The sequence below is a fragment of the Triticum urartu genome, chromosome 7A (genome assembly GCF_056163025.1).
Source record: "Triticum urartu cultivar PI428250 chromosome 7A, HENAU_Tu73, whole genome shotgun sequence".
Classification (NCBI taxonomy): domain Eukaryota; kingdom Viridiplantae; phylum Streptophyta; class Magnoliopsida; order Poales; family Poaceae; genus Triticum; species Triticum urartu.
The window spans coordinates 370,467,720-370,494,744 of record NC_141879.1 but is presented as its reverse complement, the minus strand read 5'-3'; the positions used below and the strand labels follow the sequence as shown (position 1 = coordinate 370,494,744).

Below are 27,025 nucleotides of genomic sequence, written 5' to 3'. Positions count from 1 at the left end.
CGGCTACCACCTCCAACCGTGATACAATAAAGCAGGCACAATCACCACTATCTACCAAGAGCACACCTTCTGGGCCTGCAAAGAGCTCTTCTTCATCCATGGCATCAACAGGGCAAACACATGATATTATTTGTCGACGTTGCAAGGGTGGAGGTCATTATGCGAGAGAATGCCCATCTAAGCGTGTGATGATTGTTACTGAGGATGGTGGGTATGAGTCCGCTAGTGACTATGATGAGGAGACTTTGGCTCTTATTACACGTGACGAACACGGTGGAGACGATTCTGATCATGAGACGCAATACATGGCTCCTGAAGATGCTGAAAGGTATGAATGTTTAGTTGCTCAACGTGTTTTGAGTGTGCAGGTTACACAAGCTGAGCAAAATCAGAGGCATAATTTGTTCCATACAAAGGGAGTTGTGAAGGAACGTTCTGTTCGCGTGATCATAGATGGAGGGAGTTGCAACAACTTGGCTAGCATCGAGATGGTGGAGAAGCTATCTCTCACCACAAGACCACATCCACATCCTTACTACATCCAATGGTTCAACAACAGCGGCAAGGTTAAGGTAACACGTACTGTTCGTGTGCATTTTAGTATCTCTACATATGCTGATTATGTTGATTGTGATGTGGTACCTATGCAAGCATGTTCCTTATTACTTGGTAGACCATGGCAATTTGATAAAAATTCTGTACACCATGGTAGAAACAATCAGTATACTCTTGTTCATAACGATAAAAATATTACTTTGCTTCCTATGACTCCTGATTCCATTTTGAAAGATGATATTAATAGAGCTAATAAAGCAAAACATGAGACAAATAAGAGTGAAAATCAGATTGTGGCAAAAGAATTTGAGCACAAAATGAAGCCTAATAATAAACCATCTACTGTTGTTTCTGAAATTAAATTGAAAAGTGCATGTTTACTTGCCACCAAATCTGATATTGATGAGCTAGATTTCAGCAAATCTGTTTGCTATGCTTTTGTGTGCAAAGAGGCATTATTTTCATTCGAGGACGTGCCTTCCTCTTTGCCCCCTGCTGTCACTAACATTTTGCAGGAGTTCGCTACGTCTTTCCACAAGACGTGCCATCGGAATTACCACCTATTCGAGGGATTGAGCATCAAATTGACTTAATTCCCGGTGCTTCGCTACCCAACCGTGCACCATACCGTACCAATCCAGAGGAGACGAAGGAGATTATGCGTCAAGTACAAGAACTGCTCGACAAAGGTTATATACGCGAATCCCTTAGTCCTTGTGCTGTTCCTATCATTTTAGTGCCGAAAAAGGATGGTACGTCGCGTATGTGCGTTGATTGTAGAGGCATTAATAATATTACTATTCGTTATCGTCATCCTATTCCTAGGCTAGATGATATGCTTGATGAATTGAGTGGCTCTACAATATTCTCCAAAGTTGATTTGCGTAGTGGATACCATCAAATTCGTATGAAATTGGGTGATGAATGGAAAACAACATTTAAAACTAAGTTTGGATTATATGAGTGGTTAGTCATGCCTTTTGGGTTAACTAATGCGCCTAGTACTTTCATGAGGTTAATGAACGAAGTTTTACGTGCTTTCATTGGACGATTTGTGGTAGTTTACTTTGATGACATATTGATTTATAGCAAATCTTTGGAGGAACATTTGGAACATTTACGTGCTGTTTTTATTGCTCTACGTGATGCACGTTTGTTTGGAAACCTTGGAAAGTGCACCTTTTGCACCGACCGAGTATCTTTTCTTGGCTATGTTGTTACTCCACAGGGAATTGAAGTTGATAAAGCCAAGATTGAAGCTATTGAGAGGTGGCCGCAGCCCAAAACGGTCACACAAGTGAGGAGTTTCCTTGGCCTCGCTGGTTTCTATAGGCGTTTTGTGAGAGATTTCAGCACCATTGCTGCACCTCTCAACGAGCTTACAAAGAAGGATGTGCCTTTTGTTTGGGGTACCGCACAGGAAGAAGCCTTCACGGTATTGAAAGATAAGTTGACACATGCTCCTTTACTCCAACTTCCTAATTTCAATAAGACTTTTGAGCTTGAATGTGATGCTAGTGGAATTGGATTAGGAGGTGTTTTATTACAAGATGGAAAACCTGTTGCATACTTTTCTGAAAAATTGAGTGGGCCTAGTCTGAACTATTCTACTTATGATAAAGAATTATATGCTCTTGTTCGGACCTTAGAAACATGGCAACATTATTTATGGCCCAAGGAATTTGTTATACATTCTGATCATGAATCTTTGAAACACATTAAAAGTCAAGCAAAACTGAACCGTCGACATGCTAAATGGGTTGAATTCATTGAGACTTTCCCTTATGTGATTAAACACAAGAAGGGTAAAGAAAATGTTATTGCTGATGCCTTGTCTCGTCGTTATACTATGCTTTCACAACTTGACTTTAAAATATTTGGTTTGGAGACCATCAAGGATCAATATGTTAATGATGCTGAATTTAAAGATGTATTGCAGAATTGTAAGGAAGGGAGAACTTGGAACAAGTTCGTTCTTAACGATGGATTTGTGTTTCGTGCTAACAAGCTATGCATTCCAGCTAGCTCCGTTCGTCTTTTGTTGTTGCAGGAGGCGCATGGAGGAGGATTAATGGGACACTTTGGCGTCAAGAAGACGGAGGATATACTTGCTACACATTTCTTTTGGCCAAAGATGAGACGGGATGTTGAGCGTTTTGTTGCTCGCTGCACTACATGTCAAAGAGTTAAGTCACGACTCAATCCTCATGGTTTATATATGCCTTTGCCTGTACCTAGTGTTCCTTGGGAGGATATATCTATGGACTTTGTTTTAGGTTTACCTAGAACAAAGAAGGGGAGGGATAGCATATTTGTTGTCGTGGATAGGTTCTCGAAAATGGCACACTTTATACCATGTCATAAAAGCGATGATGCTGTTAATGTTGCTGATTTGTTCTTTCGTGAAATTATTCGCTTACATGGTGTGCCAAATACTATTGTTTCAGATCATGATACTAAATTTCTTAGCCACTTTTGGAGATGTTTATGGGCTAAGTTGGGGACTAAGCTGCTTTTTAGTACTACTTGTCACCCCCAAACTGATGGACAAACTGAAGTAGTCAATAGAACATTGTCTACTATGCTTAGGGCTGTTTTGAAGAATAACAAGAAAATGTGGGAAGAATGCTTGCCTCATATTGAATTTGCTTATAATCGTTCATTGCATTCTACTACTAAGATGTGCCCTTTTGAAATTGTGTATGGTTTCCTACCTCGTGCACCTATTGATTTGTTGCCTCTTCCATCTTCGGAGAAGGTTAATTTTGATGCTAAAGAACGTTCTGAATTGATTTTAAAAATGCATGAGTTAACTAAGGAAAACATTGAGCGTATGAATGCTAAATATAAACTTGCTGGAGATAAGGGTAGAAAACATGTTGTGTTTGCGCCTGGGGATCGTGTTTGGTTACATTTGCGTAAAGATAGATTTCCTAATCTGCGCAAATCAAAGCTAATGCCACGTGCTGATGGTCCTTTTAAGGTGTTAGAGGAAATAAATGATAATGCATATAAACTTGAGCTACCTGCAGATTTTGGGGTTAGTCCCACTTTTAATATTGCAGATTTGAAGCCTTATTTGGGTGAGGAAGATGAGCTTCCGTCGAGGACGACTTCATTTCAAGAAGGGGAGCACGATGAGGACATCAATACCATTGTTACACCCACAGCCCCTACTGTTACATATACTGGACCAATTACTAGAGCTCGCGCACGCCAATTAAATTACCAGGTACTTTCGTTTCTTGGTAATGATTCTAATGTTCATGAGATTATGATGCTGCCTAAATTGGATACATTTGTTTTGCTTTCAAATGAAGGGCCTAGCTTGGAGAAGGATGAACATTGGAGCAAGAACACGCATGAAGTTGATGGCATGCGCAAGGGGATCAAGAACGGAGTTACAAGTGATGATTTCAGGACTTTGAAGCCGCCATAAGGAGTGCATGAAGCCATGGACGAAATATACAAGATGCCACTTCATAATATTCGTCCATAGGCTATTCTAGGTGCTGCGTCACCTTATTAATGGGCCAGGCCCATGTAATTTCGAAATACTTAAGTATAGGCTATTTTTAGAGTCCGTATGTGTGGGGAAACAAGAGTAGGGTTGGTTTCGGACCCCACCCTCAAGGGCCACGAAATTCCCCTCTCTTCCTCCATATATATAGCCCTTAGGGCGCCGTTTAGACTTTGGGTTTTGTTTAGATTAAAAGTTCGCCATAGCTGCAACTTCGCGTACTTCGTTTGTGTCCAACGACCAGACCAAGACGTCACAGAACCCCACCTTATTCAATAAAGCTTTCATCTTATATTCGCAATATCCAGATTGCAATCTCAGTTTCTTGCTTGTTCTTCGTTTGCTCGCAGGAAACAGGCCCTCGTGGTCAGGTTGATCGTGCTCCGGCGTGGTCAATAACCCCTCGGAAGTTGGTTTAGCGATTGCTAAGGCGCGACGTCTCGCACGTTCGTAGTCGGATCGTCAAGGTCGACTCCCACAGAAAACGATAGCCACCATCTCATCGAAACATCGGGACACCTTTGCCTCTATCATTTTGAGTGCACCCATTGAATTAACTGTTGATGCAAAAGAACCAATGTTTAATCATTTTGATATAACCTTTAATCTTGATGATGATTCTGTGTCCAATGACTTATTGCATGTTTGCTTATTTAAGCATGTTGTAGCATGTAAATTTGATAAAAGTAATGTTTATTCATCGAAGTTAGGATGGTTTAATGATGAACATTGCCAATCTTTTGAAGAGAATAAGAGCTTCACTTATATGTGCAAACTGAGTTCCAATATTTTCATGCCTTCTACTTCCTGTGATAATTTTTTGGCTTTAGTTTTTATGAACTATGAAAGTTACTCATGTATACATGTGTCATACGTGCAAAAATCAAGGGAAGTTAAACTGGATGACATATACATATACAACATGTACACCTTGTCTCTTTTGTTAGCCACATTTCAGATTAAGCAACGCCGAGGACGGCTTTGTTTTCAAAAAGGGGAGGATGATGAGGACATGACTACCTTGGATACGACCAAAAATATTGCATACATGCATATTTGTCAGGTGATTTCTAATGCAAACTATTCAATAATCTATTTATGTTATCCAGAACAAAAATACTTCACACACTTTTGTGTTTTGTCTAATTGCAGGTGTATGGGACATTTGTACAATCCACATATGAAGATAAGGGAAAAGGAGAAGTTTAGGTTGTGTTCAAAAAGTCCTCTCACGTCACTTTTGGGCCAAGAGAAGATAGAGTCCAAGTCTCTCACGTTCTGGATTCAGATTCGGACTGCACAGACATACCTGACTCAAAACGCCAACAACTTTTCCATATGGACTCCGAATTGGGTGATTCTTTTTTTGTTGGAAACTAGATTTCGTGCTCTTTCCAACTCAATTGGATTCACCTTCAAATTCGTCTGGAGCGTTGAGTTACGGACGAAACAATCTGACGTTGCAGCAGAATCCGAGTCAAACTACAAGCCCAAAGGTGTTGCATCACCTCCACTTGGGCCCATGAGCCTTGTACGACCTAGGGTTAGTTTTAGGCTGCCTTGGGACGTCCTCCCACCTCCTTGGCCGCCACCCCTTGCTCCTATATAAGTAGATCCATCTAGTAGCTTTTTTCTTGGGATTTGTTTAGTTAAAAGTTAGCCATTGCAACTTCGTGTACTTCGTTTGTGTCCAACGACCAGACCAAGACCGCTTCCGGATCCCCACCATTATCAATACTTCATATTTATTTGCAATATTCAGATTGCTTTATCATATTCTTGCTCGTTCTTCGATTGCTTGCAGGAATAGACCTTCGTGGTCAGGCTGACCGTGCTTCCAGCATCGTCAGTAACCTCAGGAGATTGGTTTAGCGATTGCTAAGGCGCAACGTCGTGCACGTTTGTAGTCGGATCGTCAAAGTCGTCTCCACCAAATCGATAGTTATCATCTCATCGAAAGATCGGGACCCTCGCCTTTATCAAGTGGTATCAGTTTTCAGGTTGCTTGGTGAGAATTTCCAGTTTTCCTAGATTAGATTTATTTTCTTACCTATTGTCCAAGAAAAAGCCACAAAAAAGAGTTAGATCTATTCATCCTTGGTCCAAGCCAGTCTGAGCCTTTGCAATGTTCTTTTCATTGCTTGCATAGTTGAATTATCGGTTGGATCGTCGTGTCGAGTTGCTGGTCTTAGTTTCTAGGTCGTTTAGAGTTTCGAGTTCTGTTCACATTAGTCACGTCGCCGCTGCATCGTTATCCCTTCCGCTGTCCACCACCCATCCATCAATTTCCTCCACGTGCTACCCACCGTTCATTGTCATAATCATAGTTGAGATCGTTCCCATCTTCGCTTGATCCAATCTACATCTTATCTAGTTTGTTTTGGAAAGAGGGAGAGAGAAAAAAAGACAGAGAAAAAAAACGAGAGAAAAAAAGTAAAAAAAAAGTCAGAGAAAAAAAAGAAAGGAAAAGAAAAAAAAGTGTGAGGAAAAAAAAGAGAGGAGAAAAAAAAACAAAATTCGGATCTATCTAGACTCAATCTCGTAGTTGAATTCGGATTGGAATCTGTTTTGTGCACTGTTCAGTAAAACAGGCATAACTTCCTCATATGAAGTCCGTTTTGGCTCCGCGAGTACTCAAATGAAAGCTAGCGACGAGCCGCATCTAAATAGTTGCAGAAGCTAGTTCAGTATTTGGCACCTCAACATCAGCTTCTAAATAGGTCTACTGCTATTGTGATCTTCACTTATATCTTGCTGTCCAGAGCTACTTCATATCCTTTATTGATGCTAGTTGTGCTATGACGTGACCTCATTAGTGTTCTAGGCTCGCGTCTCTAGTTCGGTCTAGCCTAGGACCAGCACAGTACCGTCGTTGAGCATTTATTCAACGTTGCATCTCTGAATTGATTATTGCTAATCTTTTGCTACCATATATAGCCAACCCAGCTCCACATATTTCTACACCGTGTATACGTACGTTCCCCTGGCAATCGTTTTACACAATCTTCGGAGTTATTTGACACCGCTGGTTGCCTGTCACCACCTGCCGCATGGTAAGAACTTGTAAGATATTGATATTTGCTTTACTGTGAGCACTTTACAACCACATCCTAGTAGTTCATAGGAACATTATTCTCGAATTTTGGTTCTTGTTTCTACTAATCATGACAGGTTCCAGAGATAGAAGTTCTTGGACGACGGACACATCTTCACCATCATGAGAGTTGGGACAACACACACAAGCATATGGTCAGGTTATCTCTTTACCATCATTTGAGGGTAGATTTAATCCTGCTATTTATCTAGCTTGGGAGCTTGAAGTAGAACAAGTTTTTAGTCACCATGATTTTTCTGAACTTGAGAGAGTACGAGCTACCATTAGAGCATTTACTGGTTTTGCTTATGTTTGGTGGAGTGTACATTGTATGAAAAACATTGATAACCAACCCACAACTTGGAAAGTTTTGAAAGCTGTAATGAGACAACAATTTTTTCCTCCTTACTATCATCGTGAATTGCGTCGCAAATTGGAGCAATTAAAACAAGGCAGTAACACTGTTCATGCTTACTACCAAGAGTTCAAATCTTATATGCATCATTGTGACATAGAAGAATCTGAGGATGATACAATGAATAGATTTTTTGGTGGTTTGAACCATGATATTCAGGCAAGATTTCAGTATATTCCTCATTGCATTACTGGTATGTATGTCCGTGCTTGTACCTTTGAGAGACAAATACAGGAGGATGCATTGGGTGACTACAACAACTACTATTCCAGTTCATGCTCACCACCGCCGGTTGGTTACTCCACTATTGCACCTACTAGAGCAGCCCCACCTCGGATTGTGAGCGCGATATCATCTCAAGAGTATGGTACATTGTCAACGTCCGTACCTACATCAGCTACATCTTTGCGAGGTAACAGTAAAGGTATTGATGATATAACTTCACATGAGAATGAAGCATGCCTAGTTAACTTGAATGCATCATGTGTTGAGTTACCTGTTGATTTGAGCACACCACCTATTTTAGAGACTCTTGTTACTGTCATGAATGCGTCATGTGATCAAACAACTGAAATATCAACAATTTTTAGTGCACCCATTGAATTAACTGTTGATGCAAAAGAACCAATGTTTAATCATTTTGATATGACCTCTAATCTTGATGATGATTCTATGTCCAATGACTTATTGCATGTTTGCTTATTTAAGCATGATGTAGCATGTAAATTTGATGCAAGTAATGTTTATTCATCGAAGTTAGGATGGTTTAATGATGAACATTGCCAATCTTTTGAAGTGAATAAGAGCTTCACTTATATGTGCAAACTGAGTTGTAATATTTTCATGCCTTCTACTTCTTGTGATAATTTTTTGGCTTTAGTTTTTATGAACTATGAAAGTTACTCATGTATACATGTGTCATACGTGCAAAAATCAAGGGAAGTTAAAATGGATGACATATACATATACAACATGTACACCTTGTATCTTTTGTTCGCCACATTTCAGATTAAGCAACGCCGAGGATGGCTTTGTTTTCAAAAAGGGGAGGATGATGAGGACATGACTACCTTGGATACGACCAAAAATATTGCATACATGCATATTTGTCAGGTGATTTCTAATGCAAGCTATTCAATAATCTATTTATGTTATCCAGAACAAAAATACTTCACACACTTTTGTGTTTTGTCTAATTGCAGGTGTATGGGACATTTGTACAATCCACATATGAAGATAAGGGAAAAGGAGAAGTTTAGGTTGTGTTCAAAAAGTCCTCTCACGTCACTTTTGGGCCAAGAGAAGATAGAGTCCAAGTCTCTCACGTTCTGGATTCAGATTCGGACTGCACAGACATACCTGACTCAAAACGCCAACAACTTTTTCATACGGACTCCGAATTGGGTGATTCTTTTTTTGTTGGAAACTAGATTTCGTGCTCTTTCCAACTCAATTGGATTCACCTTCAAATTCGTCCGGAGCGTTGAGTTACGGACGAAACAATCTGACGTTGCAGCAGAATCCGAGTCAAACTACAAGCCCAAAGGTGTTGCATCACCTCCACTTGGGCCCATGAGCCTTGTACGACCTAGGGTTAGTTTTAGGCTGCCTTGGGACGTCCTCCCACCTCCTTGGCCGCCACCCCTTGCTCCTATATAAGTAGATCCATCTAGTAGCTTTTTGCTTGGGATTTGTTTAGTTAAAAGTTAGCCATTGCAACTTCGTGTACTTCGTTTGTGTCCAACGACCAGACCAAGACCGCTTCCGGATCCCCACCATTATCAATACTTCATATTTATTTGCAATATTCAGATTGCTTTATCATATTCTTGCTCGTTCTTCGATTGCTTGCAGGAATAGACCTTCGTGGTCAGGCTGACCGTGCTTCCAGCATCGTCAGTAACCTCAGGAGATTGGTTTAGCGATTGCTAAGGCGCAACGTCGTGCACGTTTGTAGTCGGATCGTCAAAGTCGTCTCCACCAAATCGATAGTTATCATCTCATCGAAAGATCGGGACCCTCGCCTTTATCAACATATATATATATATATCTATATAATCAACGCAGTGAAGATAATCATGAAGACATATTGAGATTGAAGCCAAACCAAATGTGAAGACATTGCGAGGTAACGCCATGAGTGAAACACTTCAAAATAGAACGTTTGGTGGTGGCATTACCCACCGTATAGGAAGTATTAGACCCAGACACGGCGCACAATTATCGTGGCGCTCCGAAGTCAAATTCCACATTAATGTATTCACACTTAGAATGTATGTCTTCATTGATTGAAGATATACGTTACTTCGTGTGTTGCACATCTAAATCATCAATATGCATAAGTGTTAGGATGTGTGCCTGATCACAGGACATTTGAGGATTCCAAGATATTTAGCTCACACCGTAACTTGCAAAACCTCTTCTCATCCAAGGGCTTGGTGAAGATATCTGCCAATTGCTCTTCAGTGTTGACGTGTATGATATCAATGTCTTCCTTCACAACATGATCTCTGAGAAAGTGATGGCGAATTTCAATGTGCTTAGTCTTCGAGTGCTGAACTGGGTTGTTGGCAATCTTGATGGCGCTTTCGTTGTCGCAGTAAAGTGGCACTTGCTTCAGATGAATGCCATAATCCTTGAGTGTTTGCTTCATCCACAGAAGCTGAGCGCAGCAAGATCCAGTAGCAATGTATTCAGATTCAGCAGTGGAGAGAGATACACAGTCCTGCTTCTTTGAAGACCAACATACAAGTGATCGTCCCAGAAAGTGACATGTGCCTGATGTAGACTTGCGATCAACTTTGTCACCAGCATAATCAGCATTCGAAAATCCAACCAAATCAAACTCTGAGCCCTTTGGATACCATAATCCTAGAGTTGGGGTGTGAGCCAAATATTGAAGAATTCGCTTCACAGCTAAGTGATGCGACTCCTTTGGTGCCGCTTGAAATCGAGCACACATGCAAACACTAAGCATGATATCTGGCCTAGATGCACATAAATAAAGCAAAGACCCAATCATGGAGCGGTATACCTTTTGATCGAACTCTTTACCATTGTCGTCAGGACCGAGATGATGTTTGGCTGGCATTGTTGTTGTGAAGCCTTTGCAGTCTTGCATACCGAACTTCTTCAGGCAATCTTTGAGATACTTCTCTTGAGATATGAAGATGCCCTTGCACTGTTGTCGGATTTGAAGACCAAGAAAGAACTTCAGCTCCCCCATCATGGACATCTGATATTGCTCTTGCATCATATATCCAAACTCTTCACTGTACTTCCGATTGGTGCAGCCGAAGATAATGTCATCCACATATATTTGGCACACAAACAGTTCACCATCGTATGTCTTCGTGAAAAGAGTGGGATCCAGGGAACCAGGTATGAAGCCTTTGCTCTTCAGAAAGTACTTGAGTGTATCATACCAGGCCCTAGGGGCTTGTTTGAGGCCATACAGTGCCTTGTTGAGCTTGTATACCATATCAGGATGTTTTGGATTTTCAAAGCCAGGTGGTTGTGCAACATACACTTCTTCTTCAATCTTGCCATTGAGAAAGGCACTTTTCACATCCATTTGATATAGAAGTATGTTATGATGATTTGCATAGGCTAGCAGTATGCGTATGGCTTCAAGCCTAGCCACAGGAGCAAAAGTTTCATCGAAGTCAATGCCTTCTACTTGAGTATATCCTTGAGCAACGAGACGAGCTTTGTTTCTGACAACTTGACCATGCTCATCTTGCTTGTTGCAGTATATCCATTTGGTGCCTATTATGTTGTGCTTCCGTGGATCGGGACGCTTAACTAGTTCCCATACATTATTCAGCTCAAACTGTTGAAGCTCTTCTTGCATAGCTTGAATCCATTCAGGTTCCATGAAGGCTTCTTCAACTTTCTTGGGTTCTGATATTGAGACGAATGCGAAATGCCCATAGAAGTTTGCTAGCTGAGTTGCCCTTGAACGAGTGAGTGGACCAGGTGCATTGATGCTGTCAAGTATTCTGTCAATCTGCACTTCATTTGCAACACGAGGATGTATAGGGCGAAGACTTTGCTCTTGCTGATCTGCGTTGTTGTTTGGAGGAATGTCTTCATGCTGAGCATTGTCTTCATGTTGATCAGGTGCTGAGATGATGAGTTCTTCTTCAAGATGAGCTTCAGAAGGCATAATCTCTCCAGTTCCCATAAGCTTGATTGATTCACTAGCTGAGACTTCATCTAGCACATTTGGCAGTTGCTCTCTTTGTGAACCATTTGTTTCATCAAACCGCACATCCACTGTTTCGACCACTTTGTAATGGAAGAGATTGAAGACTCTATAGGAGTGTGAATCCTTTCCATATCCAAGCATAAAGCCCTCGTGTGCTTTTGGTGCAAACTTTGAGGAGTGATGTGGGTCCTTGATCCAGCACTTTGCGCCAAATACTCTGAAGTAACTGACATTTGGCTTCTTGCCAGTTAGGAGTTCATAAGATGTCTTGTTCAGAAGCTTGTGAAGATAAACACGATTGATTGTATGGCATGCAGTATCAATGGCTTCAATCCAGAATTTTCTTGGAGTCTTGTATTCATCTAGCATTGTTCTGGCCATTTCAATGAGTGTTCTGTTCTTGCGTTCGATGACGCCATTCTGCTGTGGCGTGTACGGAGCTGAGAATTCATGTGTGATGCCCAAGGTATCAAGATATGTGTCAAGGCCAGTGTTCTTGAATTCAGTGCCATTGTCACTTCTAATGTGCTTTATCTTGGCGCCAAAATTGTTCATAGCTCGATTGGCGAAGCGTCTGAAGACATCCTGCACTTCAGTCTTGTAAAGGATTATGTGTACCCAAGTATATCTAGAGTAATCATCAACAATGACGAAGCCATAGGGGCAAGCAGTAGTAGTAAAAGTTGAGTAGTGAGTGGGACCGAAAAGATCCATGTGGAGCAGTTCGAAGGGTTGTGTAGTAGTCATGATTGTCTTCGAAGGATGTTTTGCCCTTGTCATCTTCCCTGCTCACAGGCACCGCATAAATGATCTTTCTTGAACTTGACGCCCTCGATGCCTATGACATGCTTCTTCTTCGCAAGGGTGTGGAGGTTCCTCATGCCAGCATGCCCAAGCCTCCGATGCCAAAGCCAGCATTCTGAAGCTTTTGCAAGAAGACATACTGCAAGTTGTGGTCCTGCTGAGAAATCTACCACGTACAAATCACCTTTCCGATACCCTTCGAACACTAGAGATTTGTCAGATTCCATTAGCACCAGGCAACGATATTTTCCAAACATTACAATCATATTCAAATCGCAAAGCATTGAGACAGACATTAAGTTGAAGCCAAGGGATTCAACAAGCATGACTTTATCCATGTGTTGATCCTTTGAGATTGCAACTCTACCTAGACCCAATACCTTACTTTTACCAGTGTCAGCAAATGTGATGTGGCTCTTGTCGGATGGACGTAAAGTTGAGTCCATAAGAAGGCTTCTTCTGCCAGTCATGTGATTTGTACACCCACTGTCAATAATCCATTCTGAAGACTTTGAAGTCGCTGGTGTCGTAGCCTACAGTGCAGTTAGGGGGATAGGCTTCACGAAGAGAATTGTGAAGCATAAACATTTGACGAACCAGTGGGTTATGAAAACTTAGATCCAGATTAGGACTAATAGGGAGAGTAGCATGCGATTCAGGAGCAAAGTACATAATGATGCCATTCGGACATTTTATCTTGCGCCCTACAAGATTTTTAAGGTCCCCAGCAATAGCATCAGAAGATTTTGTTTTTCTGCTGGAGACCTTTCCCTGCAAAAGAGAGTTAAGCTTTCTTAACCACCCACATCTTCAAGGGTGGCTTAGAAGCAATAAGTCTAAGTGCAGCGTCTGAGAATTTTGGCTTTGAAGCCTTAGCAAACAGTCTAGCAGGTGGACAATAATACTCATAGGAATAAGCAGAATAATTTTTGGTCACATGAACATGGTTCGATGAACCGCTCTCATACACATGTGCCTGAGTATGGTTTCCCTGCAAAACATTTGTGTTAGTGTGATTCAGGTGAGTCCTCTGTTTGTATGAAGCCATTAGACCGTATGAAGCCTTTGGTCTGAGATTTGTCTTCTTCAAGTGAGGTGTCATGAAGACATTCACAGGAAGATTTTCCAGACACCTTTTGGAAACCCAGATCTTCTTCATAGGCGGTCCATTCCTGCAGTTAGTACCAATGTACCTGGCAAACACTTCACCATTCTGATTCTTAAACAGTTTATAGTTTGCATCAAAGGATTCATCAATGATAATGGGGTTAGCACAAGTGAAGCCAGATAAGTTGGATGGATCTGTTGAAAGTTCCTTTGCAGCAACCCATGTGGTTTTGGGGTACTGCTCAGGTTTCCAGTAAGAGCCATCTGCATTGATTTTCCTCACAAATCCAACACCCTCTTTCCTAGGGTTTCGATTCAGGATCTGCTTCTTGAGGACATCACATAGTGTCTGATGTCCTTTAAGACTTTTGTACATCCCTGTTTCAAGCAATGTCTTCAACATAGCATTCTCATCAGCAATAGCAGTGGTATCCTCAGCAGAGGGGTTAGTTACCACGTCAACAGTTGAAGATATTGCAACAGCAGTAGAAGTGGAACATTCAGCAACAGAATTAGCATTATCACGCTCAATGCATTTAAGACATGGTGGTTCAAATCCTTCCTGAGCGGGACTGATCTGTTCGGAGCGAAGTGACTCGTTTTCCTTTTGAAGATCTTCATGAGCCACCCTCAATTTCTCAAGTTCTTGCTTTCTTTGAAGATAATCATAGGAAAGCTTTTCATGAGTTGTTGAGAGAGTATCATGACGATCTTCAAGTTCCTGATACTTAACGTGAAGGTTTTTTATGTCTTCAATTAAGGATTCAGATCGAGTCATTTCAGCACCCAACAGATCATCGCTTCTGTCTAACAGTTTTTGAATATGTTCCATGGCTTTCTGTTGTTCATTTGCAATTTTAGCAAGTGTTTTGTAGCTAGGTTTTGAATCACATTCAGAGTCATCGTCACTAGATGTTTCATAGCGAGTAGTGCGTGTGTTTACCTTGGCACCGCGTGCCATGAAGCAGTAGGTAGGAGTGGAGTCGTTCTTGTCATTTGCGTTGGTGTCGGTGATGCAGTCATTGTCTTCAGTGTTGAAGATGGACTTGGCGACGTATGCTGTAGCCAGACTCGCAATGCCAGAATCAGACTCCTCCTCAGACTCCACCTCTGCCTCCTCAGATGCGGACTCCTCCTCTGAATCCATCTCCTTTCCAACAAAGGCACGTGCCTTGCCAGATGAGCTCTTCTTGTGTGATGAAGACTTTGATGAAGACTTGGAAGAAGACTTTGAGTATTTCTTCTTCTTCTTGTCGTCAGAATCATATTCCTTGCTCTTCTTCTTCCTTCTGTTCTCATTGTCCCATTGTGGACACTCAGAGATGAAGTGTCCAGTTTTCTTGCACTTGTGACATGTTTTCTTCTTGTAGTCATGAGCAGAAACTTCATCATTCCTTGAGCTTGATCGTGAAGATTTTCTGAAGCCTTTCTTCTTGGTGAATTTTTGGAACTTCTTCACTAGCATTGCAAGTTCTCTTCCAATGTCTTCAGGATCATCAGAACTGCAGTCAGATTCTTCTTCAGATGAGGAGACAGCTTTTGCCTTCAAGGCGCGAGTTCGCCCATAGTTTGGACCGTAGATATCTCTTTTCTCAGAAAGCTGAAACTCGTGTGTGTTGAGCCTCTCAAGTATGTCAGACGGATCGAGTGTCTTGAAACCAGGACGTTCTTGAATCATCAGGGCCAGGATGTCAAACGAACTATCAAGTGATCTCAGCAGCGTTTTGACGATTTCATGTTTGGTGATTTCAGTGGCGCCGAGGGCTTGAAGCTCATTTGTGATGTCAGTGAGTCTATCAAATGTGTGCTGGACATTCTCATTGTCATTTCGCTTGAAGCGGTTGAAGAGATTACGAAGGACACTGATTCGTTGATCTCTCTGGGTTGAGATGCCTTCATTGACCTTGGAGAGCCAGTCCCAGACCAGTTTGGATGTCTTCAAGGCACTCACACGGCCATACTGTCCTTTGGTCAGATGACCACAGATGATGTTCTTGGCAGTAGAGTCCAGTTGAACGAATTTCTTGACATCAGCAGCAGTGACACCTTCTCCAGCCTTGGGAACGCCATTCTCGACGACATACCATAGGTCGACGACAATGGCTTCAAGATGCATGCGCATCTTATTCTTCCAGTAGGGATATTCAGTTCCATCGAAGACGGGGCACGCAGCGGAGACTTTGATTATCCCTGCAGTCGACATAGCTAAAACTCCAGGTGGTTAAACCGAATCACACAGAACAAGGGAGCACCTTGCTCTGATACCAATTGAAAGTGCGTTATATCGACTAGAGGGGGGGGGGGTGAATAGGCGATTTTTATGAAAGTCTTCAAAACTTGGGAGTTATGAAGACAAACAGTGAAGATTATGCCTATTACTATGCAGCGGAAGTTAGATTACACTAGCCCAGCCATGGTCATGTATTCAATAGAGTGAAAGCACAGTGACAAACAGCTTCAGTGTAATAAGGATCAAGTAGGAAGAAGTTATGAAGCCAAACAGATCATGCATTCATGTTGTGAAGACAAATGATAAAGCAAGCATGCAATGACTTCACAATGAGTAACAACAAGAGAAGGAAGTGAGGATGAAACCAGTGACTCGTTGAAGACAATGATATGTTGGACCAGTTCCAGTTGCTGTGACAACTGTACGTCTGGTTGGAGCGGCTAGGTATTTAAACCTTAGGACACACAGTCCCGGACACCCAGTCCTGAACACACAGTTCAGGACACCAAGTCCTCACCGTAATCTCCTTGAGCTAAGGTCACTTAGTCCTCGCCCAATCACTCTGGTAAGTCTTCAAGGTAGACTCCCAAACCTTCACAGACTTCGTTCACTGGCAATCCACAATGTCTCTTGGATGCTCTGAACGCGACGCCTAACCGTCTAGAGGATTCACAGTCCTCAAGTGTAATAAGTCTTCAGATCACACAGACAAGAAGACTTAAGGGATGCCCAATTTACTCTAGCTCTGGGTGGTTAGGGCTTTTCTCCTCACTAGGAATTTTCTCTCAAAGGCTTCGAGGTGGGTTGCTCTCAAACGACAAAAGCCGTGCACTGAAATCTGAGCAGCCAACCGTTTATGGTTGTGGGGGTGGGCTATTTATAGCCACTTGGCAACCCGACCTGATTTGTCCGAAATGACCCTGGGTCACTAAGGAACTGACACGTGTCTCAACGGTCAGATTTCGAACTCTCATGGCAACTTTACTTGGGCTACAAGCAAAGCTGACTTGTCCGGCTCTGGACAAGATTTGCTCTCATTGTCTTCACTCGAAGACATAGGTTTTTGATTTAGACATCACTTAAGTCATTCTGACTTGTTCTCCTAGACCCCACTTAACAGTATGGTGGTTCCTATGACTCAACAGAAAATAAAAAGAACTACGAAAGATCTAAGTCTTCGAGTTCCATAGGCTTCATAACGTGTCTTCTGTTGTCATAGTCTTCAATGTGAATATCTTCATATACCACCTTTGACTTCAATGTCTTCATTCATTTTTAGGGGTCATCTCTGGTAGTAAACTGAATCAATGAGGGACTTCTACCTGTGTTTTCCTGCAATTCTGACAAACACATTAGTCCCTCAACTAGGTTTGTCGTCAATACTCCAAAAGCAACTAGGGGTGGCACTAGATGCACTTACATATGCATTGGCTCCGAATCATGTCTTTGGTCAATAGTTGGGTTGCCCGGCTCCTGTGCTTGCTACCTTACGTTCCGCTATATCGGTAAGGTAGTAAAGGGAGAACTACTGCGATTGTGCCTTGGTTTATCCAAAGGAGCACCTCAGTAGAGAAAGCCGAAAACTGACTGTCATGATGCGGCGAGAGCCGGTCAGCTGTTCGGAGGTTGCAAATCGTTGGAGATTTCTTCCGCATTACGCGAAGGATGGGTACTTCCCGATCAGACGCCTATAGCACCCTAGTTCGGATACTAGGGGCTGCGCCCATGTTTTTATTGTCGCACTCCTATGGCTAAGTGAGGGCGTTACAACCTCATAGTCTGGTTGCCTGGTTCGTTGCGCTAAACAACTCCTTCAAGGACCATCTAATTGGATCAAGATTGTTTAGATTCCATCCCGACCACCCCCGTACTACCTACGTGGGGGCAGAAGCCGGCGACTGGTTAACCCTCAGATTTCATACAATACGGCCGCACATGAAGTAAAAATTTAAAAACATAACAAGCATTATATTACATAAACAACTTGTCTTATACAAGGCAGAGGGAGCTCAAGTACATTCACTCAAAGATAATGTCTTTCGCTGATGAGGACATCAATACCATTGTTACACCCACAGCCCCTACTGTTACATATACTGGACCAATTACTAGAGCTCGTGCACGCCAATTAAATTACCAGGTACTTTCGTTTCTTGGTAATGATTCTAATGTTCATGAGATTATGATGCTGCCTAAATTGGATACATTTGTTTTGCTTACAAATGAAGGGCCTAGCTTGGAGAAGGATGAACATTGGAGCAAGAACACGCATGGAGTTGATGGCATGCGCAAGGGGATCAAGAACGGAGTTATAAGTGATGATTTCAGGACTTTGAAGCCGCCATAAGGAGTGCATGAAGCCTTGGACGAAATATACAAGATGCCACTTCATAATATTCGTCCATAGGCTATTCTAGGTGCTGCGTCACCTTATTAATGGTCCAGGCCCATGTAATTTCGAAATACTTAAGTATAGGCTATTTTTAGAGTCCGTATGTGTGGGGAAACAAGAGTTAGGGTTGGTTTCGGACCCCACCCTCAAGGGCCACGAAATTCCCCCCTCTTCCTCCATATATATAGCCCTTAGGGCGTCGTTTAGACTTTGGGTTTTGTTTAGATTAAAAGTTCGCCATAGCTGCAACTTCGCATACTTCGTTTATGATAGAGGCAAAGGTGTCCCGATGTTTCGATGAGATGGTGGCTATCGTTTTCTGTGGGAGTCGACCTTGACGATCCGACTACGAACGTGCGAGACGTCGCGCCTTAGCAATCGCTAAACCAACTTCCGAGGGGTTATTGACCATGCCGGAGCACGATCAACCTGACCACGAGGGCCTGTTTCCTGCGAGCAAACGAAGAACAAGCAAGAAACTGAGATTGCAATCTGGATATTGCGAATATAAGATGAAAGCTTTATTGATCAAGGTGGAGTTCTGTGACGTCTTGGTCTGGTCATTGGACACAAACGAAGTACGTGAAGTTGCAGCTATGGCGAACTTTTAATCTAAACAAAACCCAAAGTCTAAACGACGCCCTAAGGGCTGTATATATGGAGGAAGAGAGGGGAATTTCGTGGCCCTTGAGGGTGGGGTCCGAAACCAACCCTAACTCTTGTTTCCCCACACATACGGACTCTAAAAATAGCCTATACTTAAGTATTTCGAAATTACATGGGCCTGGCCCATTAATAAGGTGACGCAGCACCTAGAATAGCCTATGGACGAATATTATGAAGTGGCATCTTGTATATTTCGTCCATGGCTTCATGCACTCCTTATGGCGGCTTCAAAGTCCTGAAATCATCACTTGTAACTCCGTTCTTGATCCCCTTGCGCATGCCATCAACTTCATGCGTGTTCTTGCTCCAATGTTCATCCTTCTCCAAGCTAGGCCCTTCATTTGAAAGCAAAACAAATGTATCCAATTTAGGCAGCATCATAATCTCATGAACATTAGAATCATTACCAAGAAACGAAAGTACCTGGTAATTTAATTGGCGTGCGCGAGCTCTAGTAATTGGTCCAGTATATGTAAAAGTAGGGGCTGTGGGTGTAACAATGGTATTGATGTCCTCATCATCCTCCCCTTCTTGAAATGAAGTCGTCCTCGACGGAAGCTCATCTTCCTCACCCAAATAAGGTTTCAAATCTGCAATATTAAAAGTGGGACTAACCCCAAAATCTGCAGGTAGCTCAAGTTTATATGCATTATTATTTATTTTCTCTAAAACCTTAAAAGGACCATCAACACGTGGCATTAGCTTTGATTTGCGCAGATTAGGAAATCTATCTTTACGCAAATGTAACCAAACAAGATCTCCAGGTGCAAACACAACATGTTTTCTACCCTTATCTCCAGCAAGTTTATATTTAGCATTCATACGCTCAATGTTTTCCTTAGTTAACTCATGCATTTTTAAAATCAATTCAGAACGTTCTTTAGCATCAAAATTAACCTTCTCCGAAGATGGAAGAGGCAACAAATCAATAGGTGCACGAGGTAGGAAACCATACACAATTTCAAAAGGGCACATCTTAGTAGTAGAATGCAATGAACGATTATAAGCAAATTCAATATGAGGCAAGCATTCTTTCCACATTTTCTTGTTATTCTTCAAAACAGCCCTAAGCATAGTAGACAATGTTCTATTGACTACTTCAGTTTGTCCATCAGTTTGGGGGTGACAAGTAGTACTAAAAAGCAGCTTAGTCCCCAACTTAGCCCATAAACATCTCCAAAAGTGGCTAAGAAATTTAGTATCACGATCTGAAAAAATAGTATTTGGCACACCATGTAAGCGAATAATTTCACGAAAGAACAAATCAGCAACATTAACAGCATCATCGCTTTTATGACATGGTATAAAGTGTGCCATTTTCGAGAACCTATCCACGACAACAAATATGCTATCCCTCCCCTTCTTTGTTCTAGGTAAACCTAAAACAAAGTCCATAGATATATCCTCCCAAGGAACACTAGGTACAGGCAAAGGCATATATAAACCATGAGGATTGAGTCGTGACTTAGCTCTTTGACATGTAGTGCAGCGAGCAACAAAACGCTCAACATCCCGTCTCATCTTTGGCCAAAAGAAATGTGTAGCAAGTATATCCTCCGTCTTCTTGACGCCAAAGTGTCCCATTAATCCTCCTCCATGCGCCTCCTGCAACAACAAAAGACGAACGGAGCTAGCTGGAATGCATAGCTTGTTAGCACGAAACACAAATCCATCGTTAAGAACGAACTTGTTCCAAGTTCTCCCTTCCTTACAATTCTGCAATACATCTTTAAATTCAGCATCATTAACATATTGATCCTTGATGGTCTCCAAACCAAATATTTTAAAGTCAAGTTGTGAAAGCATAGTATAACGACGAGACAAGGCATCAGCAATAACATTTTCTTTACCCTTCTTGTGTTTAATCACATAAGGGAAAGTCTCAATGAATTCAACCCATTTAGCATGTCGACGGTTCAGTTTTCTTGACTTTTAATGTGTTTCAAAGATTCATGATCAGAATGTATAACAAATTCCTTGGGCCATAAATAATGTTGCCATGTTTCTAAGGTCCGAACAAGAGCATATAATTCTTTATCATAAGTAGAATAGTTCAGACTAGGTCCACTCAATTTTTTAGAAAAGTATGCAACAGGTTTTCCATCTTGTAATAACACACCTCCTAATCCAATTCCACTAGCATCACATTCAAGCTCAAAAGTCTTATTGAAATTAGGAAGTTGGAGTAAAGGAGCATGTGTCAACTTATCTTTCAATACCGTGAAGGCTTCTTCCTGTGCGGTACCCCAAACAAAAGGTACATCCTTCTTTGTAAGCTCGTTGAGAGGTGCAGCAATGGTGCTGAAATCTCTCACAAAACGCCTATAGAAACCAGCGAGGCCAAGGAAACTCCTCACTTGTGTGACCGTTTTGGGCTGCGGCCAACTCTCAATAGCTTCAATCTTGGCTTTATCAACTTCAATTCCCTGTGGAGTAACAACATAGCCAAGAAAAGATACTCGGTCGGTGCAAAAGGTGCACTTTCCAAGGTTACCAAACAAACGTGCATCACGTAGAGCAATAAAAACAGCACGTAAATGTTCCAAATGTTCCTCCAAAGATTTGCTATAAATCAATATGTCATCAAAGTAAACTACCACAAATCGTCCAATGAAAGCACGTAAAACTTCGTTCATTAACCTCATGAAAGTACTAGGTGCATTAGTTAACCCAAAAGGCATGACTAACCACTCATATAATCCAAACTTAGTTTTAAATGCTGTTTTCCATTCATCTCCCAATTTCATACGAATTTGATGGTAACCACTACGCAAATCAACTTTGGAGAATATTGTAGAGCCACTCAATTCATCAAGCATATCATCTAGCCTAGGAATAGGATGACGATAACGAATAGTAATATTATTAATGCCTCTACAATCAACGCACATACGCGACGTACCATCCTTTTTCGGCACTAAAATGATAGGAACAGCACAAGGACTAAGGGATTCGCGTATATAACCTTTGTCGAGCAGTTCTTGTACTTGACGCATAATCTCCTTCGTCTCCTCTGGATAGGTACGGTATGGTGCACGGTTGGGTAATGATGCACCGGGAATTAATTCAATTTGATGCTCAATCCCGCGAATAGGTGGTAATCCCGGTGGCACGTCTTGTGGAAAGACGTCGGCAAACTCCTGCAAAATGTTAGTGACAGCAGGAGGCAAAGAGGAAGGCACGTCCTCGAATGAAAATAATGCCTCTTTGCACACAAAAGCATAGCAAACAGATTTGCTAAAATCTAGATCATCAATATCAGATTTGGTGGCAAGTAGACATGCACTTTTCAATTTAATTTCAGAAGCAACACTAGATTGTTTATTATTATTAGGCTGCATTTGTTGCTCAAATTCTTTTGCCACAATCTGATTTTCACTCTTAGTTTTCTCCTGTTTTGCTTTATTAGCTCTATTAATATCATCTTTCAAAATGGAATCAGGAGTCATAGGAAGCAAAGTAATATTTTTATCCTTATGAACAAGAGTATACTGATTGTTTCTACCATGGTGAATAGAACTTTTATCAAATTAGCATGGTCTACCAAGTAATAAGGAACATGCTTGCATGGGTACCACATCACAATCAACATAATCAGCATATGTAGAGATACTAAAATGCACACGAACAGTACGTGTTACCTTAACCTTGCCGCTGTTGTTGAACCATTGGATGTAGTAAGGATGTGGATGTGGTCTTGTGGTGAGAGATAGCTTCTCCACCATCTCGATGCTAGCCAAGTTGTTGCAACTCCCTCCATCTATGATCACGCGAACAGAACGTTCCTTCACAACTCCCTTTGTATGGAACAAATTATGCCTCTGATTTTGCTCAGCTTGTGTAACCTGCACACTCAAAACACGTTGAGCAACTAAACATTCATACCTGTCAGCATCTTCAGGAGCCATGTATTGCGTCTCACAATCAGAATCGTCTCCACCGTGTTCGTCACGTGTAATAAGAGCCAAAGTCTCCTCATCATAGTCACTAGCGGACTCATACCCACCATCCTCAGTAACAATCATCACACGCTTAGATGGGCATTCTCTCGCATAATGACCTCCACCCTTGCAACGTCGACAAATAATATCATGTGTTTGCCCTGTTGATGCCATGGATGAAGAAGAGCTCTTTGCAGGCCCAGAAGGTGTGCTCTTGGCAGATAGTGGTGATTGTGCCTGCTTTATTGTATCACGGTTGGAGGTGGCAGCCGACGGAGGCGCCGGTGAAGCAAAACGTGTGGAGGTAGATGATGCACGTGGTGTCCATGAAGAAGGTCGACCTGCAGAAAAGTTAGTCCGCGCCAATGCCTGTCGATCCTGCACTTCACGTTCAGCTTTACAAGCAAGATGGAATAAACGAGTGATATTAGTATACTCCTTATACTCTAGAATCGTCTGAATCTCTCTATTTAATCCACCCATAAAACGTGCAAGCATAGCTTCATTCTCCTCAACAATACCACATCTAATCATGCCAGTTTGTAATTCCTGATAATATTCTTCTACAGAATTTTTTCCCTGTCTTAAGCGCTGCAATTTTTGAAGTAATTCACGTTGATAATATGGTGGAACCCAATGAGTATGCATAGCAGTTTTCAAAGCAGCCCAAGTAGCAGGAATGGGATATAATCTACAATGCTCAGACCACCAAACACATGCAAAACTAGTGAATGCACAAACAGCAGCAGGAACACGTCTCTCCTCGGGATATTGTAAACATGTAAATCGTTGTTCAGTTTCTAACTCCCAAGTAAGATATATATCAGGAACATATCTACCCTCAAATGGTGGAATATTCAATTTTAGTTTAGGGAGATGGTCATGATCTCGTACCTGAGGGTGAGCCCTACCATTGCCATTATTTGCATGTGGACGACCTGATGGTTGCTGTGCTGGTGGTGGCACGTAGTTCTGATTTTGATCAACCTCATCCTCGTAATCGCCAGCAAAATCATCCTCCTCCGCATCAGCAGCAGGAGCCACAGAAGTAGCAACAGCAGCACCAATAGTTTGGCCAGGTGCAAGAGGGAGACGGCTCGCTCGGCGGAGGGCTGTTTCACGATTTGTAGGTAGTGGTCGTTGTTGTTGTTGTAGAGGTGCGTTAGGTGCAGCCGGTGGTGGTGGTGGAAGACGCGCGAGCAATTCATTAAACCTGTTATCGAGCTTTGTTTCGAACGTCTTCTCCATGTCATCTATCTTCTCCATGGCCTCTTCAAATCTGTTTAGCACATCTTGCACCTGTCCATTCATCATTTGCTGAAATTTATCATGCAACTCCTGATTCGTCATGTTCTCCCAGTCAGTCTCGTCGGCTTGTGATCCTGCCATGGTTAGCAACAATAGAAAACACACAAGAATATGATCCTACAGAATACTAACAAGAGGTGGTGGTGGCGGGTGTCACAAATCCGTCAAGCAAATCTCAAATTCTTACCAGTTCTTACCCAGCAGCAGGCGGTGATCGGCAACCGTTGTAGTCAAAACTCTCAAAAGCTTGGATAGAGCGATTGCCAGGGAGAGTCAAACGCATGACGTAGAGGTATGTGGAGCTGGGAAGGCTTATAGTATGGTAGCAAAAAGGGTCAGCAATAATCAATTCAGAGATGCAAAGTTGAATAAACGCTCAACGACGGTACTGTGCTGGTCCTAGGCTAGACCGTGCTAGAGACGCGAGCCTAGAACACTAACAAAATCACGGCGCTGCACGTAAATAAGGGAAAAGCACACTCTGGAACTTTTTTTTTTCGCTTTTTTTTTTGCGCTCCTCTTTTTTTTTTGCGCTCCTCTTTTTTTTTGCGAAAAATTACTATAATGGCGAGTGTCTCAAAACTCTTCCCTCGTCAAACTGATAGGATGGGCACGGAATTTTTTTTTTCACTTTTTTTTCGGAAATCAGGGCAGCGACGACGAAAAAGTGCGACAAAAAATCACTATGATGGCACGTGGCTCAAAAGACTCAGAAAAGTCTAAAAATAGGATAGGGAAAAAATATTTTTGCCCGTGAAAATTTTGGCCTAAAAACTGCCCGGGGGTCTCCAGACTCTTATTTTTTTTCTTTTTTTTTCCGAGACCTACGCAGGCAAGGAAACACGAATCGGAATTGAGATTGATCTCAAGAACAAACCTAATATGAGAAGAACTCGGATTGGTGGTGGATATATGGTTACATATTACAGATTGGTGGTGGTATATGGATACAGAATGGTGGTGGTATATGGATACGGATTGGTGGTGGTATATGGATACGGATTCAGAATGGTGGCGGATAAGCAATGGTGGTAGATGGACGATGACGATGGTGCGGCGGCGGCGTGACAACTTATGACCAGAACTCGAAACTCTAAAAGACTAGACTCTAAGACCAGCAACTTGACACGACGATGCAACCGCAAATTCAACAAAGCAAAAACCCTAAAAAAGATTATGCAAAGGCTCAGATTGGTTCGGATATGATGAACTAACCCTAATTTTTTTGTGGCTTTTTCGTGGACTGTAGGTATGAAGAACAGACTCGATCTAATCTACGAAAAACTATAAAAATCTCACCGAGCAACCTGGAAATCTGATACCACTTGATAGAGGCAAAGGTGTCCCGATGTTTCGATGAGATGGTGGCTATCGTTTTCTGTGGGAGTCGACCTTGACGATCCAACTACGAACGTGCGAGACGTCGCGCCTTAGCAATCGCTAAACCAACTTCCGAGGGGTTATTGACCACGCCGGAGCACGATCAACCTGACCACGAGGGCCTGTTTCCTGCGAGCAAACGAAGAACAAGCAAGAAACTGAGATTGCAATCTGGATATTGCGAATATAAGATGAAAGCTTTATTGATCAAGGTGGAGTTCTGTGACGTCTTGGTCTGGTCGTTGGACACAAACGAAGTACGCGAAGTTGCAGCTATGGTGTCCAATGACCAGACCAAGACATCACAGAACCCCACCTTGATCAATAATGCTTTCATCTTATATTCGCAATATCCCGATTGCAATCTCAGTTTCTTGCTTGTTCTTCGTTTGCTCGCAGGAAACAGACCCTCGTGGTCAGGTTGATCGTGCTCCGGCGTGGTCAATAACCCTCGGAAGTTGGTTTAGCGATTGCTAAGGCGCGAAGTCTCGCACGTTCTTAGTCGGATCGTCAAGGTCGACTCCCACAGAAAACGATAGCCACCATCTCATCGAAACATCGGGACACCTTAGCCTCTATCATTCGCACAGTATTCCGCAACAATGCGGGACCCCTCCAAGACACCATCAAAATACATCTCGGGTCGGCGGTGCTCCTTGCCCTCAGGTGGCCCCTCGGTCATTACCTTCTTGGCATCCATCTTCGCCAAGTGCGTTTTGACGCGGGCAAAGGCCATATGTGCACCTTCGGTGCAGACCGACCGCTTTATCACCTCAAGCCGGGGGCAGGCATCAACAAGCCGCTTCACAAGTCCGAAGTAGCTGCTAGGTATTGGCGCAGCAGGCCATAGTCGGACTATCAGCTCCTTCATGGCTAGCTCGGCCGCCTTGTGCAGCTCGACTAGCTGTTTCAGCTAGTCGCTGAAGGACACCAGATGTTCGGGTCCAAGATATTGGGACCAGAACAGCTTCTCCGTCAAACTCCCTTCCTCGGCTCGATAGAACTCGACAACGTCTGATACGCTGCGCGGCAAATCCATAAACGCCCCTAGAGAGCCCCAAATTCGGGTAAGTAAAAGGAACGTTTCCTCCACAGAATTGCTTTGCATACTGAAAGTCTTACCTACCGCGATCTTCCGAGCCGCCTGGATTTCTTGAAGGGCGCTCTGGGCTTCGGCTCGAGCCTCCTGCACGCTCTGGAGGGCCTTCGCAAGTTCGGAAGCTTGCGTCTTAGAATCACGCTCCAAGGACTCGCATTTCTTGATGTCCTAGAGCTCTTGCTGAACCTCGCCGACCCAGGCCTCGTGCTTCTCGCGCGCGATGCGTTCCTTGGCTGATTTGTTCTCGGCCTTCTCTAATGCCTTCTTGAGAGCCGCCACCTCGGTCCTGGCCCCTAATAAAGTT

The 27,025-nt window shown here is 42.6% G+C and overlaps 1 pseudogene; it reads right to left on the bottom strand.

The window, feature by feature from the left end:
* The window catches only part of LOC147959633 (uncharacterized), a 43,181-nt pseudogene extending 16,688 nt beyond the window's left edge, over window positions 1-26,493 (bottom strand).
* Between the last annotated feature and the right edge of the window lie 532 nt (window positions 26,494-27,025).